The sequence below is a fragment of the Urocitellus parryii genome, chromosome 1 (assembly GCF_045843805.1).
Source record: "Urocitellus parryii isolate mUroPar1 chromosome 1, mUroPar1.hap1, whole genome shotgun sequence".
Classification (NCBI taxonomy): domain Eukaryota; kingdom Metazoa; phylum Chordata; class Mammalia; order Rodentia; family Sciuridae; genus Urocitellus; species Urocitellus parryii.
The window spans coordinates 239,128,729-239,148,084 of record NC_135531.1 but is presented as its reverse complement, the minus strand read 5'-3'; the positions used below and the strand labels follow the sequence as shown (position 1 = coordinate 239,148,084).

The 19,356-nt window shown below is 33.4% G+C and overlaps 1 protein-coding gene across 2 annotated transcripts in view; it reads right to left on the bottom strand.

The window, feature by feature from the left end:
- Gulp1 (GULP PTB domain containing engulfment adaptor 1) overlaps positions 1 to 19,356 on the bottom strand; it is a 270,157-nt gene that overhangs the window by 124,493 nt on the left and 126,308 nt on the right. The gene's annotated exons all lie outside the window — the stretch shown is intronic.

The following is a 19,356-nucleotide window of genomic DNA, read 5'->3' as shown; positions in this document are numbered from 1 at the left end:
AAGTTACTGCCAAGAATTCATCCAATTCATTTAAATCAGAATGTGCACTCCTAGTTTTCATCTTAAAAAGCAAGACACAAAACAAAACAAAAACCTTCAGGTAATTCTAAACTGCAACTAGCATTAAGGATAACTGAGACATAGCTTCTTTCAGGCACTGTTGGTGATGATTTCTAATTAGTGTGGTTTATTAAAAGAACAATCCAAGGTGCTTAAACAAATTGAATGTTCATATTCTTTGTAACTCAAAAACACCATTATTGGATATACATCCTAAAGGAATTCTGAATTCTCATAGGTCCACAAGAGACTTTGCATGAGGAATGTTATCACAGTACCATCTGTGATGGTGAGGATTTGCAGGCAGTCTGGAAGTTCATCACTAAGAGGGGTAGAACATCTTAGAGGACTACACAGGATAATCGGTTTAAGATGATGATTAGACATGTACTAATCTTGGAAAAAAAACACTGAATTTAGTAAATAAAGTCAACCTTTTTAAACCCAAAATAATTTAGATCAACATAATAAACCCCAAATCAAGTAATACTTGCATGTAAAACAATACCAATTGTAGAAGAATGAATATAAACCAAACAATGGACATCAAATAACTGACATTGATAAAGATGGAAAAAGAGGAAAACAACATAATAGAATAAAACAAAGGAGAAAAAAGGACAGGGATTTTGAATAGAACTTATCAATAATGGTCATGTTCAATGTCTTAAAATGTTTTTCCAGTATTTTCCCAAAAAAAACTTTCTGAAATTTTGATTGCTTTTTCTACTGTGTCATATCCTCAGACTCTTTGCAGTTTTGTTTGATTTGTATTTCAAAGAGAGAGATAATTAGTCTGAATTGATGGATGGATATTGAGGGTAACAGAAAGAGAAGCCAAGGACAACTGTTAGGTTTTTCTTTTTTTCTTTTAGCCAAGTAAATTATAGTATCATTTATTAAGAATGGGATACTTGGGGAAAGCCAATTTCAAAGGTAGAATTCCCAAGACTTCTACTTTGGATATGGGAGTTCTGAGATACCAAATGGACATCTTGAAGGTTACTGAGTGAGCAGTATGATCTAAGAGTTGTATGCAAGTTTGTAGATAGGGTAAAAATGAAGATAATTTGCAAAGTAATCACTTAAGTAATAGGAGTAACTATGCAAATGATAATTGAGCCTAGCTGTATTTACTCAGAATAAAAAGAGTAAGCTGGAAATAGATGAGAAAGACTCTTCAATTCCAATGAAAACAAAGATATGTGCTGCTCTGGTTTCTAATTGAAGAATCATTTCTCAAGAGAAAAAATGATTAAGTGATATTGAGAGTTCACAAAGGGGAATCCTAAAACATAGCTATTCATTTCACACATGGAAGCTATTGGTGATTTTTGCATAACTGCAGTAGACAGGGGCAAAGATAGCCCAACTGGTGTTGGTTCATGAAAGAATAAAAAGTGAGAAAGTAAAGATGAAAAGCAGAAAAACATACAGAATTTTTCTATAAATGGAAGCAAAGAAATAAGACAGGGACCCAAGGGTCACCTTGACTCCAGGAATAAACATTATATTAGAAAGTATTGCATATGGAGATGCTGATGGAAAAAAAATACGTGAACCAGAGAAAACTGGTGATGCAGAAAAGAGAGAGGATAAATGCAGAAACAAATTCTTGTATAGGCATGAGGGGATATGGTCAAATCTACAAGTGAAAGGTCTATCCTTAGATAAACAGAGGGACAAATAGCTCATCATAGGGGAAAGGATGACTGACTCCATCAACACACAAAAATAGTTTACAGTTCAATGGATTTAGTGATGGCAAAGTGTGGAGTTTCTTTCCTAATTGCATGCATTTTCTAAGTAAGAAGTAGGTTATTAGCTATGAGTGAGAATGACGAAGAGACCTAAGGATAGAGAAAAGAAAAGGTGTGGTGGGGAGTGGGATGAAAATAATTATCTCAGGTGGGAGACTAAATTAAAGAAGGAAAGTAAATTCTAAGCAATTTTATTAAACTGATGAAAACTGTAATCCAAATGTAAAATATGACTCATAAGCACGGTTGTGCGTGTTTATATTGTGCATAGGTGTGTGTTTATTCTGGGCAGTATCTGCTTACAAGAGTACACAGTCATCAGCAGAGATTGGGGTTTTTCCAGGCAAGTTTGTCAGAGGAAAGGGGCAAAGGTTTCTTGGTAAGTTATATTCCATACTGGAAGCAAGATTTACCTTTGAAATTGGTCCAGTCTTAGCAACTAAGTGTAACAATTATGTGTCCTCTTTTTTTGGGGGGTGGGGTGGGGGGAGGAGAATACTGGAGATTGAACTCAGAGGCACTCAACAACTGAGTCACATCCCCAGCCCTATTCTGTATTTAACTTAGAGACAGGGTCTCACTGAGTTGCTTAGAGCCTTACTTTTGCTGAGGCTGGCTTTGAACTCACAATCCTCCTGCCTCCACTTCCCAAACTGCTGGTATTATAGGTGTGAGCCACCCTTGTTTCCTTTTCTTATCATACTTCCTTACTATAATCAATGAATGTAAGTATTCACTTACAATATACTCTTTTAAGAACATTTTCAAATTACCACCGTGTAAAAAACTTGTTCAAAAATTAATGACCAAAAAAAGGAAAATATATATTATACATACTCATATATTTTGATTGTCACATAAATATATATGTGTGTGTGTGTGTGTGTGTGTATTATTTTCTTGAAGACTCTAAGCGGCAAATTACAAGTAAGAAGAAAGACAATATTTTAGTGTCCCTGTGCTTAATGTGAATCTCAGCACAAATGAACATCAGTGGCAAAAACTACTGACTCTCTTTATAGATTAGCATCATGAGTTTGAAGTTTTAGATTTCCCTATCCTTTTTATCAGTAAGTTCTCTTGCCAAATTTGAATTAGATCCCTTTGACCCTGATCTACCAGATGGAGTGAGCAAGTGTGGTCTAGGGAGCCAAGAACACAACGCCATCTGTAGCTAGAGTGAAAACAGAGAAAGGCCAAGGGCACCTGAGTCATCTGTACCTACAACCAGCAAACATTTCATCTCTAGCCCAGAATACCTTTTCCTACTGGAACCTTGGAACTCTGGCTTATGTCTTCATAACTCTGACCTCTAATCGACTTAATGGGGTGATTTCCACCATTCCCACTCCTTGGACTGTACACCAAAACCCACCTAAGGGCAATGTTTTCCTTTGAGGGAGTTACTCAGAGAAAAAATAATGATAATAATACAAACCACTTATAGACTCTTAGTTTCTGTATCTTGGAATATATCAATAATGATCATTATTTACTCATTGAAAAGCAAAAGGAACGCAGAGATCTTCCTAGTACTCTGAGATTTGCATTAAATATTGATCCTCTTCCTTAACTATGACTTTGTTTTTAAAGTATTAAGAGACAGGGAAGGTACTGAGTCACTTCTACCAAACAAACCCTACATAATAAAGCAATATAAGTAGTTACTAGAAAAGTCATTCATGTAAATGTTTCCATGAAACCCTAAAGGTAAAAAATAGATGTAAATAATTTATACTTTGGGGTAAACGAATTTTATAGAACAATAATAAGGATAATATTTATAAGCATTTACAGTTCTAAATATATCAGACCTTCTTGAATCTTGCCCATTTCATCAGTGTTCTGTATATGTGTACTCAAAAAAAAAAGGAACAATTAAAAGAGTTGTCTTCTATCAGCATGTTGTAAATTGGCTAATCTTAACACATGAGCATATCTGTTATAAATAAATGGAAGAAAATAGTGAATGACGTATCTTGAAAAAAAGAGAGAAGAGAGCAGGCACACATTTTGTTATTTGAGACCATTCAGCTTGATTACTTAACAGACAATCCATACAAGACTAAATTTAATAATCTGTTATGTTATCACTGAATGCTGTAAATCCTAATATTTCCAAAAATGTATTTACTGCTTTTGAAATATAACACATCAGGAAGTTAAGGTAACATTAAAGTTCCACCTATAGACAAAAGATTAATGCAAAACAATGATAGTGTAATTACTTTGGATTAGTGAATCTCAACTTTAGGGGGCACCTGTTACAATATTAGCAGTGAGAGCAGAACAGGGGATCAAACATTGTAATTTTTTTTAAAGAGAGAGTGAGAGAGGGGAGAGAGAGAGAGAGAGACAGAGAGAGAGAGAGAATTTTTAATATTTATTTTTTAGTTCTCGACAGACACAACATCTTTGTTTATATGTGGTGCTGAGGATCGAACCCGGGCCGCACACATAATAGGGCGATCCACCGCTTGAGCCACATCCCCAGCCCCAAACATTGTAATTTTGAAAAACTTGAAAATAGTATATTCATTATGTTCACCACAGAAAATACCAAATAACCCTTTCCCTCACCAAACTCTATAAAATCCGAGTTTGTGAAAACTTCAGAAGATAAACATGAGACAGTTCTCTTATATGATGAGTTTGAAAAGTTCATAAATATGCATGCAAAAACAGCTCCTGACATTCCTGGGAATCTAACATGTGATTTGAGTCTACCTCTTTATTTTGCATTTTTATATCTTAAGACTCTTGTCAAGAAGAATCCCAATAGGGCTGCTCTGCCTTCTGGCCAGTGACCTGGAGGTGAAAAACCTGTTCCTCCTGCTAGTCACTGGTGAAACACACAGATCCTGGATCTGGTCCTTTCTTTTCTTTCATTATCTTAACACATAAAAGGAGGAATCACAAAAGCATAATCTTCAAATTTAGTGATAACCAGACAGGGAAGAAACAAGTTCAGGAATGACAAAACTAGTTGGTTCCTAGCCTTCTTCTATCTAGAAAGCTATGTGTGCATCCTAAAAAATATTAATTACTCTACCTAAGGATCTGCAATTAGAACAATACTTAAATGATTACGAAACAATCCATCTCAGTTTTTTAACTGTTGTCTTTAAAAGTTTAGCTCTTCTATTAGAAAATATTGTATTTACACATATTTAACATCCTAAATAGATGTTTGCTTCTAAATTAAAACTTCATTATTATGTTAATGAAAGATACATTTCTACCATTTACAGAAACCAACCACTTCCCTGTATTTGACTTGCATTGATGAAATTTAAAATTTATTCATTTTTTCACAGTACAGTCTAGCAAGCATATCAAAGGGAAGAGCAAACAGTGAAGAGAGATAAGAGTAAGTTCCCCAGTGACCTTTTACAAGTGCAGAACAAGGCACACTTTAAAAATGTTGTATATTTAATTATGATATTAATATCTAGAATAATAACCCCAAAACCTAATATAAAATAAGCATGTATTTTTTTTAAAAAAGTATTGGGACATTATGAAAGTTTAAACACATTTTAAGTGCTGGAAAACTATTCTCATTTAATTCATCTATCAGAATTATCAGCAGATAGCCATTGCATAATGATAAAAATTCAGTATATGCCCCATTACAAAGAAGTCCTGTCTTGGCAGGGGCAAAATCAAAGCTTTCTTTTAAAGAGAAACAAATCTGGAGTTCTCTGGTTTCCAACCAATGCTTTTTTCCCCCCCTATTAACATTCTGTTCTCATAATGCAAACCGTATGTGACAGCATGAAGCCTGAGTTCACTCCTGTAACACTGCACAAATATGCTCACTCAGCAATACAACAAAAGTGACGGAATAGTTATGATTGTCTTTGATCATCTCTATACCAGCATTGACCAGGTAGAATAAAACAACAGTGTGTCTTTCTTCTGGAATAGATCATGTATTTTAGATCATAAAGTAGTTTGATATTTCAATAAAAAAAAAACAACTAGGTCTTTAAAAATTTCAAATTTAGAAATCATCAGTCAAAACCCACTGTTCATGATTTAGATGCCAATGGCGCTTTGTACTCAGCTAAAGAGTCACTAAATTTTGTAGTTTAAATAGTAACATACGCTCATTTACTGACTAATTCGCTGAAAGGCTAAGGTAAAACTTCTTTCTTGCATAGCAAAAACCAGAAACAAAGATGGAGAAATGTTGTTGAAACTTAATGGTTTTCAGCTGTGAGACAGATGGTGCCTGAACTTCAAGTCTTACTGAATAGCAATGTCTAGGCTCCTGAAACATGAAGCAATTCTCCTCTGCCTTCGTTGAAGTCCCATTTTGGATTACAGAATAGCAATTTGTCTTGAAAGTTTATCAAGTCCAAGTGTACCTACTAAATGGAAAACATTTTTGGCTTAGAAAAGAAATCTCATGTCACAATATTCTTGTTATTTCTTTTATATTCAGTAAAACATGAAAGAGAACTGAAGAAAGCATTAATAATTCATCTTGGCCCACTGGGTGCACTGATTTTTAGCACTTGAGAAAAAGTATATAAGTGTACATGCATATTTGCATACAAATAACATATATATCTACAATGATTATAAAAAAACTACTTTTAATAGTAAAGAATAACTTAAAAGTTTGTGTATTGCAACTGGTTTCCTACATCAAGATTATTTCATGCCACTATTATTCTCTACTTGAAATATTCTTGATAAAGTTCAAAAGAGCTAAATAAAATTTGACTATATTTCAATTGCAAGGTTTCCACAAACCAGCTAGCAGTTACACACTTAAATATTAGAATAAAAAAATTATAATTAAACATCTAATGTAAGTCTAAAAGTCCCTACTTTCTCTTTAGAAAAACAAATTTCTTTCCATGTTCTGTATATGCTAAATTATATAGATAGTACTTGGAATGCAAGAGCACTAAGGTATCTTAATGGTATTTATGATGATAATATAATTTGTGTCACTTTTTTCATATATGTACATTATTAACATTAGCCTATAAATATAATTATTAATTTGTATGTATTAATATGCAAACTACAAGTATGCAAATTTGATTACACTTAGAGGAAAGAAATTAGTAGAACTCTCAATGTACATTATCAGAAAAGGAGAAGGAAAGAGGGAGGAAGAAAAACAGAAAAGGAGAATAATCTTCTATATTTCTGAAAGAATAAAAAAATGAATGAACTCTATAAATGGCTTCTTGAACTACTGCTTAACTCTGCCTCCTTTATAGTTCAAGCAAAACCAATTTCTCACTGAATTTGCCAATAAGGTAGCAATAATTCATTTTGCCCAAAATCGCCTACCATCTTTCCAATGCATTATTTCCAGGCATGACTCCAAAACTCTGAATCTTAGAGTAGTAATGGGAATTGGTTTGCAATACTTTGCATTTGCAGAAATGTATTCCCATTTGGAAAATCTATAGGGGAAATACCCATTTTAATTTTCTAGCTTTATCACTGCACTGCATAGTCTATGCTGCGCTTACCAACCCATGGAAGCAACGATATCTCACAGCACTCATGCTATCTGCATTCTAATACTGTTATATGTTGAGTTTCGTAAGGCTGTTACTAGAAGTATATTTGCTACATAATTAGTATTCATTCTACACTATTTCCTTAGAGAGCAAAATAAATAGATGTCTTGGGGAGGCTGGCCAAAGCTACAAATCATAGAAACCCTATGGGATGGGGGGAATAATACAAATAAAAACTATGGAAGAAGGAAGAAGGAAAAGTAGTAAGACAAAAATGCATTAAAACACATTTTCTACCCTAAGGTTGTTAATATTATTACTTGAAAATATAAATGGAAGTACAGGACTAACACATTTTACAAGATGAATATTCTAATTTTTGTGCAAGGCTGGAGAAAATGAAGTGGGAAGAGACAATTACTGTTGAAAATGATGTATTGAGTTTTAACACACCTCTACTGTGCTCCTATTCTTTGCCAGACTCTGTACATCCAGATGTTTTCATATGTGTTCTCATCTGATATAGTCATTCTCTGAAGCAGATAATATGATTTTTATTTTATAGATGAGAATACAGAAGTTCATGTAGGTTATCAATATCCCTATATTTGCACCACTAGAGAAAGATAGTAAATATCTGATTTCAGTCTTCTGAGGGAAAGTACTAGAGAATTTTTCTTCTATATTACAAATACCATACAAATGTGATCCTTACAATATGTTTTCAAAAGAAAGATATTATCTAAGTAAAATATCTGTTTTGGTTTTTTGATGATGTGGATAAAAAAACTTTTTTGGGTAATGCAGTAGAATTAAATTTGAAATTGCCAAGGAATAAAGAATACAGGCTCTGATTAATTGGAATAGTATAGAAAAAAGAATTACAAAATGTATCTGTAAAACAGATTAATTATAATTAACAATGCTACTTTTACATGTGCTATCCTTTATCTACTTAAACTGTATAGCACAAATTTTCTGTGATATTTCTAAACTATTTTTCTTAACCACAACAAATGACCAAATATTCCAGAAATTCTGCCCTCACAATTCAAATAATATCTCCATGAGTTTACATTCTGTCTGGAGTTGGCACACAATGTGTTCTGTTGTTTCAAATTATGCCTTCAACCAAGGTGTATGATTTTTGCTTTGACCAGCAGATCTCTTTATACCTACTACAGCATCAGTATATACTATAATAAATTAAATCTTCTAAAATATTGCTTTTTACAATAGTAATAACCATCCCAAATCTGTCAAACATCTAGGAAAAAAATTCCAACATGGCATTAAGTAAAAACATGCTCCATTCATACAAGTTAAAAGATAGACTTTCTTTTGTATAGAGACTGAAATTTAACATTTTCAAGTCTTGTTTGATAAAAGAAGGGGGATGAGAGAATCCTAGTGGGTACAACAGACTCTGGAACTGAAACAATTTATATAAGAGGAGTCATTGTGGCAAAAGGCTGACAAGCAACCTAAACCTAGACATAACAGAAGAATCCAAACAAAATTCCAGTTAGCCATACCAAATTGAGTCTAGAAGACTCAAAGCACAGTGTCCTCTGTAGTTTTATGCTACCATCTTAACAGTGATCAAACTTGGATTCAGGTTCTCTTATATAGTATTCTTTGAGGATACCAGTAACATAATAAAAGTAGCTTCTATAATAGAGTCTCACTATCTTATATAACAATAAATTGGAAAACAAATAGTTCCTTGATTAGCAATTACATCAGCACAAACTATTAGCTAAGACCCTATTGTTTGTGATTCTTCTCTCCCAGTCTCAGTATGATAATTTCTGTCTTTAAGGTACTGCTACACATCGGAGGGCAGGCTGTCTCTGTTCAATTAGATCCTACTAATGCAGGTAGGAGAATATTTCATTTTATCACAGAAAAAACAAAAACATTCTAGAAGCTTCCAATTCATGAGTTTCATGATAGAATGACATCACTTCCAAAAACAGGAAAGTGAATACTGGTCCTCTTAGTCTCTGGTGGACTCACTGACAAGGAAGGGTAGGGGGAAAGTTGGAGACGGGGTAGCTAGTCATGTCTACAATGTGTGAATCTGAGATCATCATAGATGAGTTTACAGACATCAGGTATTATTCCTTGCAATAGAAGCTGACCTACCTTAAAATTACATGACATGTTTATTTTTGCTTTACTGCCTTCCCCAAGCATCAATAAAATCTATCAAAAGGATAAAAAACTTGTTCCAACTCCTGAGATTAGTAATGATTTATAATGGAAAACACAGTAGAAAAAAATAAAACATGAAAATACCTTTTTCATTGCCAAAAATTCTGTTCTGAATATTTTGAAATTGGAGACTTCTACTAAAAACTAGTTTGGGGCAGTAATATGGGCTCATCCAGATCATGATAGACCCAAGATTCTACTGAGAGTGGTAGAAGTAAAAAGAGATGCCAAAAAATATGTTAAGGACTCAAACAATCCTTTTCCATTGCAATCTACTTTATTGAAAAACTGTTATATATTTATTTTTTATCAGAGCTAATGATTGCTAGAGAAATCAGTACATAATCATTCTTGTATTAGAGCCCATACATTCATAAATGAGCCTCTTGAAATGCCTCCCATTTACCTTCTCTGAATTATCTGCAAATGAAACCCTGCTTTGTACCTGTATCTGCCTGACCTTCTTTCAATGTTTTGTTTTTTGCTCTTATTAAATTTGCTCTTATGAAATTCTTCATTGTTGATATTGTTTGCTTGTTTTTGTTTTTATAGTTTTCATTTTCAGGCATCAAGAGATCTGGGTAGATTGTAAGACAGGATCATCAGGCTAAGGAAGAAAACTGGAATTGAGATAAGGCTGAGCTGCATCAGCTCCAAGGTTCATACATCAACCACCACAAGAAACATCAAAAGGCCTGGATCCACAAACCAGGAACATGAAGTTCTGTCATGCACTGGGATCCTTTCCTTCTCTGGCAATAGGAAAGTTATTTTTACTACAAATTTGACAAAATAATGAGTGTCAACATATAAAACAAAAAAAGTGACAATCAGTTAAATTCTACTTTAAAATCCCTTCATATTCTTACAATTCTTTCCTTCAAAATCTACTATTTAAATATTTGTAAAATCATGTCAGTGTTAGGTAAGACAGTGAGGAATATTTTTTAGCAGAAGTTGTATATATCCTAGTCTGAAATGCACACTGCAGAATTTCAATAAAAAATTATTACCTGCTTATGATCTACCAAGCACTGAGCTTGTCATTCTCTAGCATGTCAGCTCTGTTATGTGCTAGTGATTGGGATGCTGATGGTTAATGCACAAATTACTGATACGATGTGATCATGGATAGATGCCATGTGGCAATGAAAAAAAGGATTGATCCAGAAGTTCAGGCAAGGCAGAAATCACTCCTGGCTGGCTTATGGAGGAACTGGCTTTTTCAATTAGATTTATGGAAGAAAAACTACTTTGATAGATATTGATATTGGATACTGATGAAGGAAAGTATGTTCTGTCAATATTAATATGACAGGAAAAACAGTACAATTGTTTTTTTAATTTTAAATTGAGAGATAAAATTGTATGTATGTATCATTTTTTGAAGGATGCACATATTGTAGAATGATTAAATCTAGCTAATTAGCATATGCATTACCTCATACTGCAAGTCATTTTTGTGGTGAGAACAATTTACAACCACTCTGGGATTTTCAAGTATACAACATATTTTGAACTACTGTGCACTATTGTTCAGATTTCCTGAAGTAATTCCTCTTATGTAACTGAAATTTTATATCATTGGAGAACAGAATCATTTGAATAGGAAGGTACACAAGATAAGAAGATCAGCTACAGGTTTACTGCTTTGGTGTGAGCTGGAGACAATTAAGGCCTAGAAGTAGAATTAGAAAGAGGAGAACCTGGCCACAGGCACTAGAGAAGAAAATACATTGCTACAAAGTTTCACAAAACTTTCTAGAAGGGCATTTTGGAACAGAAGAACAAAAAGCCAAAAACATATAGAATTGACTTTCCCTTCCTGAAGGAAAGCAAATTTTAGACTTATTACTGACTGACATAGTTTAAATTTTATTCTTAACTATAACAAGAAGAAAAAATTCATTCATTTCTTAGTTTAAGCTATTTTATAACAGCATCATTTAGTAAATGGTACTTCCTAAAGAACTGTATATAGATTTTTAATCTAAACTTCTAATAACATAACTGATAAAATAAACTAGTTTTACATATTATTTCCATTACCCCTTAGACTCAGGAGTCACAATCACTCAGCTCATTTTCTTTTGGAAACGTGGTAGCCATTATATGTCGAGTTACAGTGCCATAGGGAGTTCCCATTGTAGGTCCATAGTGTGTCAGATGTAGCTTCACAGCAGACTTTAAACATTCAGAGAATTTCCAGAATCAGGAATTAAAATAAGCATGTAAACCATGCCAGCTACAAGACAATGGGGCAGCAGGGTTTGTGAGGAAGCACTTTCCAAAATTAAGGCATTTAGCTAACCACACTGCTAGCAAGGTCGTGTGGCCCAGGTGAGGGAGGCCCTCTGCTTTAGCTAACTCTATTGCATCTCTCTTGTTTCTTGTTAATTCTTATTTCCCTGGTGCATATTCCTTCTGAGAACACTATACAAATCCAACACAAGTTAAAATATAAATAATTTAATAGTGAAAACTTTGAATAATTAAGAGATTTTTGTTGTTACTGCTGTTTTCTTTGTAGGGCACACAGACAACCATTCTCCTAAGACTGTTGATCCAAACTATAAATTTAGTTTCCTTGATAACTCCTCCTTGCTACAACAGTGAGAGATAGGGCCATGAGAAAGTGGAAGGAGGGACAGACTCTAATCTTTGAAATAAAATTTGGAGCTTAAACAGAAGTCAGGAGTTTTATAGTACAATTATTTAATCAGCAAAGCAAACAAGCTGACTCATACTCTTAAGCTGCAGGATATCAAAAGAAGAGTTAACAGCTTGAGATTTTAGTGTAATCCAAACACCATTTACATACTTCATGAATATTATCTCAAACATCTGCAACTAAAATTCTTTTGGGTAGGTCCTCTTATGCAATTTTATAGCCAAGGAAATAGAGAGGTAGAAAAATTCATCTATAGTCATTTAGGTAGCAAGTTAGAAATTCATTCCCAGGCTCTCCGGTCTTTCCTATTTCCCCCAAAATATCTTAGAACCTATTGAGGAGTCAAAATTGAAATAACAACAATAAAAATTTTTTAAAGGCTTCCAATAAATTTATATACTTTCTCTGAAAAAAAAATTCTTGATGTTTTTGTATCATCTTTATAAGCATAACATAAATAGCTTTTTGGTTATCCACAATCAAAACTTTATTAAATTCCTTTGTTCTTCATTTTGCAAAAACTCCCCTCAAGTGACCTAACTAAATTTGCCTTGCATGATTAAAAGTCATAAACAAAGATCAAAATAACAATGAAAAGAAACAACACTTCTTTATGGACAAAGTAATTATGTTAGTGTACTAGGTCTCTATATTTTATTCAAAAACACCAAATGGAAGAAAATTAATTTTGACCTTTACATATAAATTTAAAATGTCACAAACCATTGTTTTAATTCCAAATGTGTCTATTACTTTACTTTTCACACAAAGACTTTAACCTCTGTAATTAATGTTAGAAGAAAAATTCTACTGGCATTTAAAAAATAAAGAACATTCCCATTAGTTGACATTTGATATTTTTCACTGTTTTTATAAAAGGCTATTTTTTATGTTTTGGGAAAACAATGGTTGTAAACTGTCAACACATCATTGCAAAGTCTAATTCAAAATGTCTGCTTGCTCAGGAAACAGAAGCCATTTTATATCTGTAGCAATATAAAACCCACAAAGCTCTATTGGTCAGGGCTCTTGCAGATCCAAATAAAGAAAACTCTAGCACAGGTAGGAAAGAGAGGGGCATTATTGGTTTACTGAACTAAACCAAAGCATGTGGCAAGCTCAGTGGTAGACAGCACTGGACCCTGGGCCTGTGCTCAGGGTGGACCAGGCAGCATCAGGCCTCCCTGCTCTCCACCTTGGATCCCAATCTTAATTTTATGAAGATAAAAAAGCTGTCTGTTCCTTTCAGACATCTTTCAAGATAATTCACTGTGGATAGATGTTTAAGCCTGAATGTCAACACCCCTTGCAGAAGTTCTCAGACCCAGGTAATGGGACCCAAGTCTCAGCAGCAGTTCTGTCCACAGGAGTCCTGGCACTGTGGAATAGTGGCAGGTGTACTCACTGGATTTGGAGAAAAGCAAAGCTTTAAATCCCAACTCAGAATTTAGATTAAATATCAATGGTCTTCCTTAAATGTAAAGGTCATGATAGCTACTTACATTTCAATTATGATTCAATAAAAGAGCATGTTCCAGGGCATATACAGAACTTGATACATAGTTACCACTTATTATATGGGCTGGGACAATGGAAAGTAAAAAGAAATGTGGTTTCCTCTAAACCATGGAGGATTGAGTATACAGGCAAGTATTTTGTAAACACAATTAGATATCAGTTATATAATGTTCATCTCCAAACTTTGACTCATCAAGTTTCTTTATCACAAATTGGGCCAGTGTTCTCTGGCCCACTAGAGCTCAGGATGCTATTCCAAAGCCTTTGCCCTCTCAGTAAACAAGCCAAACAAGAATAGGGACCACTTCTTACATGGCCCTTTCCTGACCCTGCCCCCTACAGTTCCTAGAGACACTCAGAGCACAGAATGAAGTCCCAACAAAAAAAGGGTAAGAAATGTAGTTCAGTGGTGAGAGTGTTATCCTAGCATGTACATGGCCCTGTATTCAATCCCCAGTACCAAAAGAATAAAAGTAAAAATAAAAACAAAAAGAAGGCCCAACATACATCTGAGGACTAGTTAATAAGATTTATTCCATCATCTAGTCATTGACAGAAATGAAAAATTTCAATGATGATGTAAGTAGAATCTCATCTTTTTATACTACCAAAAATAATTCATATAGTAACATTGTAAATAACAAAGCACATGCCTATTTATGGGTCTACTTTCAAGTTGACAACAAACTACTAGGTCTGAAAACACTAGTTTTAGTGTTTTACTTCTTGCAGAAATAGTGGCTAGTGAACACTGTGGTTAATAAAAAATAAGTATAACAAATAATATGTGATAAATGAAGACAGTAGTTCAGTTCAAAATTGAAATACTGAAACATGAAAATAAATTCTCATGTGAATATGATGCTTCCTCAGATACATCAATTTGTCCCTGAGGATTGAGGTATGACACATGATTAATTTTTAAGATAGCTCATCACTTTAGACACCTGGGGCTTTATTTAAATTTTGAGACACTACTACACTTAGTTTTGGCATCTGAAGTCTGAAAGAAACTTTAGCTGTATCCTGTCCACCCTCAACCTAATGCAAAATAACTTCTACAGCTTCCCAACAATAGATTTGTGTTCATGAAATAGGAACCATAAATTGTGCTTTTTCTTAACTCTTCTGGCTGCTAGGAATATTAGAAACATATTTTTAGCACAATTTTAGTTAATGTGGTAGGTTTTCAGGATATATATATATCTCTTACTTCCTATGTGGATTTAATCCTGTCCTGACCTGATCTATGACAGTGATTTTTTGTTGTTGTTGTTCAACAAATGGAAGGGGGATAAAAAAGGACAATCAATGTAAATGTTTAAAAATATTCAAGTCGGTATTAAATCTAGAAAGATGATATAACTGGTTGGATTTAGCTTAGTATACACATTGAACACATTATCTAGCAATCACCTATATATGGGATAATAAGATCTAATTTATAGATGGCCTAAAATATCTTTTTTAATATTGCAACAATTAAATTATTAAAATCTTAGTGGTTTCCTACTTTAGGTGATTCATTTTAAAAATTCATCAGATAACAGCAGATATTGTAAATACTTTGCTTCCAGCAGCAATTTCTAACCTCTTTGCTTTAAATTAAAATTATTTTAGTTTTTTGAAGAAATATTTCCATTTAAATTGGTTATAAATCATGCTAAAGAAAATAATTTTAAAATGCCCATAGTAAATTGATATTTAAGTTTTAAATCCTTCACTCGAGGAGGAAAAAAAAAACAAAAACAAAAAAAAACACTTCTTAACAACTAGAAATTTTATGCTTAACTTGTGATCTAGACACAGTCCTAGCTGCATCTGGGTAATTAATATTGTTTTGAATTATCAGGCACAACACACTAGTAGCTGTCCTCTTTGATCTCAGAACAGATTAAGATATTTTAAACATTTTTTTTTTTTAAATTCCTTAGCCCCTGTATGTTAGTGTAACTTGCAAGTCCAAGCAATTTGATTGCCAAGCAAATGCTGAAGCCAACACAGGGTCTTTCAAAAAAAAAAAAAAGGCTTTCCATCTCTATCTAGAACAAACAGATGATCCTCCAAATGTATAATAAATTCTATAAGCTTGATATATAAAACTATCAATTAGACTGTGTGAGCTCTGAATGGTAAGCAACCCTACAGAGCATTCCCCAAAAGAAATCAAGAAATTTAGTTAGTATTACTCTTCATTCCTGGGAAATAAAAATAATCTGAAAAACATGAATGCTACATTTCTATAAACGATTCAGGGACATTTCCTCATAATGCCCTATCAGTTAACAGATATTAATGAATCATGTGAAAAATATAATCCAATAGTTTTCACATACTAAAATAAGAATGTATTAGAAAAGTTATCTTGGCAGAACTGGTATGATAAAGTTGATAAAAAGTATAAAATCATGGTGGATAATATTGTGGTGCAGGTAAGTAATAAGGCATGTTTATTGAAGAACAGTTGAATTTTATTGGTTTTTACCTTTGTACAAGGATTAAGGATATATACATCAAGAGAGAGGAATGTAGGCCTTCAAAAGTAGTTCACTATCTAAAAAGTGGTTTCAAAATGTTTTCTTCTTAAATACTGCATGTAGAAAATGTTTAAGCATGTGACCCCAAAGGTACAAATTAATTATGCATATATAATATGGATTATATTAAATATTAAATTATATATACAAACTACTACCCTAATATTAGTGTATATATTATGAGATATATGTATAAATAATTCAAAGGTATGAGATAAAATTTTATTTTCAAATACAAATTGTAATATTTCTCCCCTTGAGTTCCCCATAGGGATTAATGTGTCCTACTTTGGAAACCAATGATCAAAGAAAACAGATAATCAAATGTGCAAATTGTGATAGTTATGTGAGCCTGCTTCTGTGATAAGAGCTTAAGGGGAACATCTAAATGAGTAAGGAAGATAATTCCAAAATAAAATGATCAGAGGCTAAGGGCCTAGACTTGGATAAATTAGGAAGATCATATCTTTGACGCTGTAGTATCTTTTATTATTATTGTATTATCTTCTGTTCAATTTTGTTAACATAAAAGAAAGTAATTATAGGATTTTAGAAAAAGGTGATTAATAGTGGCATAGTTTGTGAATTCTTCTATAAAGAGAAATAATACAGCAAAGATAGAAAGATGAATAATCCAGGAAAGAAATCTACAACAAAAGTACAGGTACATGACGTGATAGGCTGTATTCTGAATTGGTCTCCAAGATTTTTTACCCCTAATGTATATGCCCTGTCCAATCTCTCCAAAGTGTAGGCAGAACCTATGAATGTAATTGGATATCCTACTCAGGACTGCTTTAAAACATGGTAAAGATGGAGAGATTCTGAAGATACAATTAAGGTTAAGGGAAAAAAAAAAACACAGTTGAACTTGAGATAATAAAAAGAAATTATCCTGGGCCCAATACATGAATTATCCTGGGTGGACCTAGCATAATCATTCAGAGCCCTTAAAATATGTATGTAATCTGGTCCCTTTGAACTTGCAAAAGCTACCTTCCAGGATGAAGTTTCATATTAAAAGTAAGTTCTGGGAATAGAAAGAAATTGAGATAAATCGGAATAACGGTGATTCAATTAAAAGTTCAGAAAAACAGGGGAGAAAATAGGACCTGGATTGATCTGATAGGATGAAGCTATAATTATTTTTTGCCTTACTGGAAAATCACAGAATACAGTTTTAGAACTGTGACAGAGAAGATACTGTAAGCCATTACTTTCATTCAATTTTCATTCAGTTTTCCCAGTGGCCACATCATCTATGGTACCAACTTAGGTGCCCTTCAACAGATGAATAAATAAAGAAAATGTGGTATATATACACAATGGAATATTGCTTATCCATAAAGAAGAATGAAATTCGCTAGTAAATAGATAGAACTAGACTGTCATATTAAGTGAAATAAGCCAATCTCCCAAAACCAGAGGCCAAATGTTTTCTCTGATATACAGATGCTAAGACACAAAATGCGGGGAAAGAAAAATCGAATTTCATTGGATTAGACAAAGGGGAATAAAGGGAATGAAGGGGGCATGGGAACAGGAAAGACAGTAGAATAAACCAGACATAACTTTCTTATGTTCATATACAAATACATACACAACCAGTGTAAATACAGGTCATGTTCAACCACAAGAAGGGGATCCTAATTAAAATAAGTTATACTCAATGTCTCTATAATATGTCAAAATACATTCTACTGTCATGTATATCTAAGAGAACAAACTAAAAATATATGGGGAAAAAATATATGTACTGGGCCCTTTCTAAAGAGAGACTCTCTCTTTCTGACCTTGAAGAACAGCCTCTGGAGAAAGCTGCTTTTCAGACTCCTAGAAGAAAAGATTTTGTCTCTCCTTTGCTGCATCGGAAGAAGAAAGCTTCCATAAGCTGCACAGATAGAAGAAAATTAATTCTGACAACAACCTGAGGGGTGTCTGAAGCAGGTTCTTCTCTAGCACAGCCTGCAGATGGGATGATGCTCAGCCATGCCTTAATTTCAGCCTTGTGATACCCTAACCAGAGGACACAAGTAAATCCATGGGACTAAAGCTGTGAGGTCACAAATAGCTGCTGCTAAAGGCAATTATATGTGTTGTGCAGCATAGAATTTGTTATACGGCACAGCAAATTAATTCACAAGCCACCTCCAAGAGTTCCATAGTACAACTGAGGGATGGCAAAGCACTGACAGCCAGAATTAGTATTAGAATCAGGTTGGAAAAAATAAAGGAAACCAAAGGACCACTTAACACACCAGCATAACCAACAAATTGCCAGTGAAAGCCACAGCAATTGAGAGAGCAAACTGAGCAACTGAGAGAGCCCTTGGCAACTCTCTAGGGAGAGCAAAGGGTTTGCATTAAGATCCAAGAGTCAGCGTAATCTGGTCCCTTTGAACTTGCAAAAGCTACCTTCCAGGATGAAGTTTCACATTAGAAGTAAGTTCTGGGAATAGAAAGAAATTGAGATAAATTGGAATAATGGTGAGTCAATTAAAAGTCCAGAAAAACCAGGGAGAAAATAAGACCTGGATTAATCTGATAGGATGAAGCTATAATTTTTTTTTTTTTTTTTTTTTGCCTTACTGGAAAATCACAGAATAGAGTTTTAGAACTGTGACCCAGAGAAGATACGGTAAGCCATTACTTTCATTCAATTTAAAAAATAATAATCTCATGCCAAAAATTAAAAATGGAAACAGGATTCTTTGCATCTCATATAAAATTATGATAATATAAAAGAAAATAAGGTGTGAATAACATTCCTACAAGCAATGAAAGCATGCCCAAAAGACTTGTGAATGAATCAGATTAAAACTCTATTATCATTTTTCAAAATAAGCAAAAAGAAATTTTAAGAAAATAACAGATGATTAAAAAAACACCATGAATATATATTAGGAAAACTCAAAAATTAGGTGATAAAAGTTAGAAAATTTAGAAATAAAGGAAATAATGAAATTTAAAAAGGAAAAATAAACCAGAAAGAAGTAAATACAATGGACAATGCTATAATGAACTAGTCATGGTTCCTAATATTCTAGTCATATTACAGTGAAACTTAAATAGGAAAAAAAAAAAAATGGAAACCTAGATTA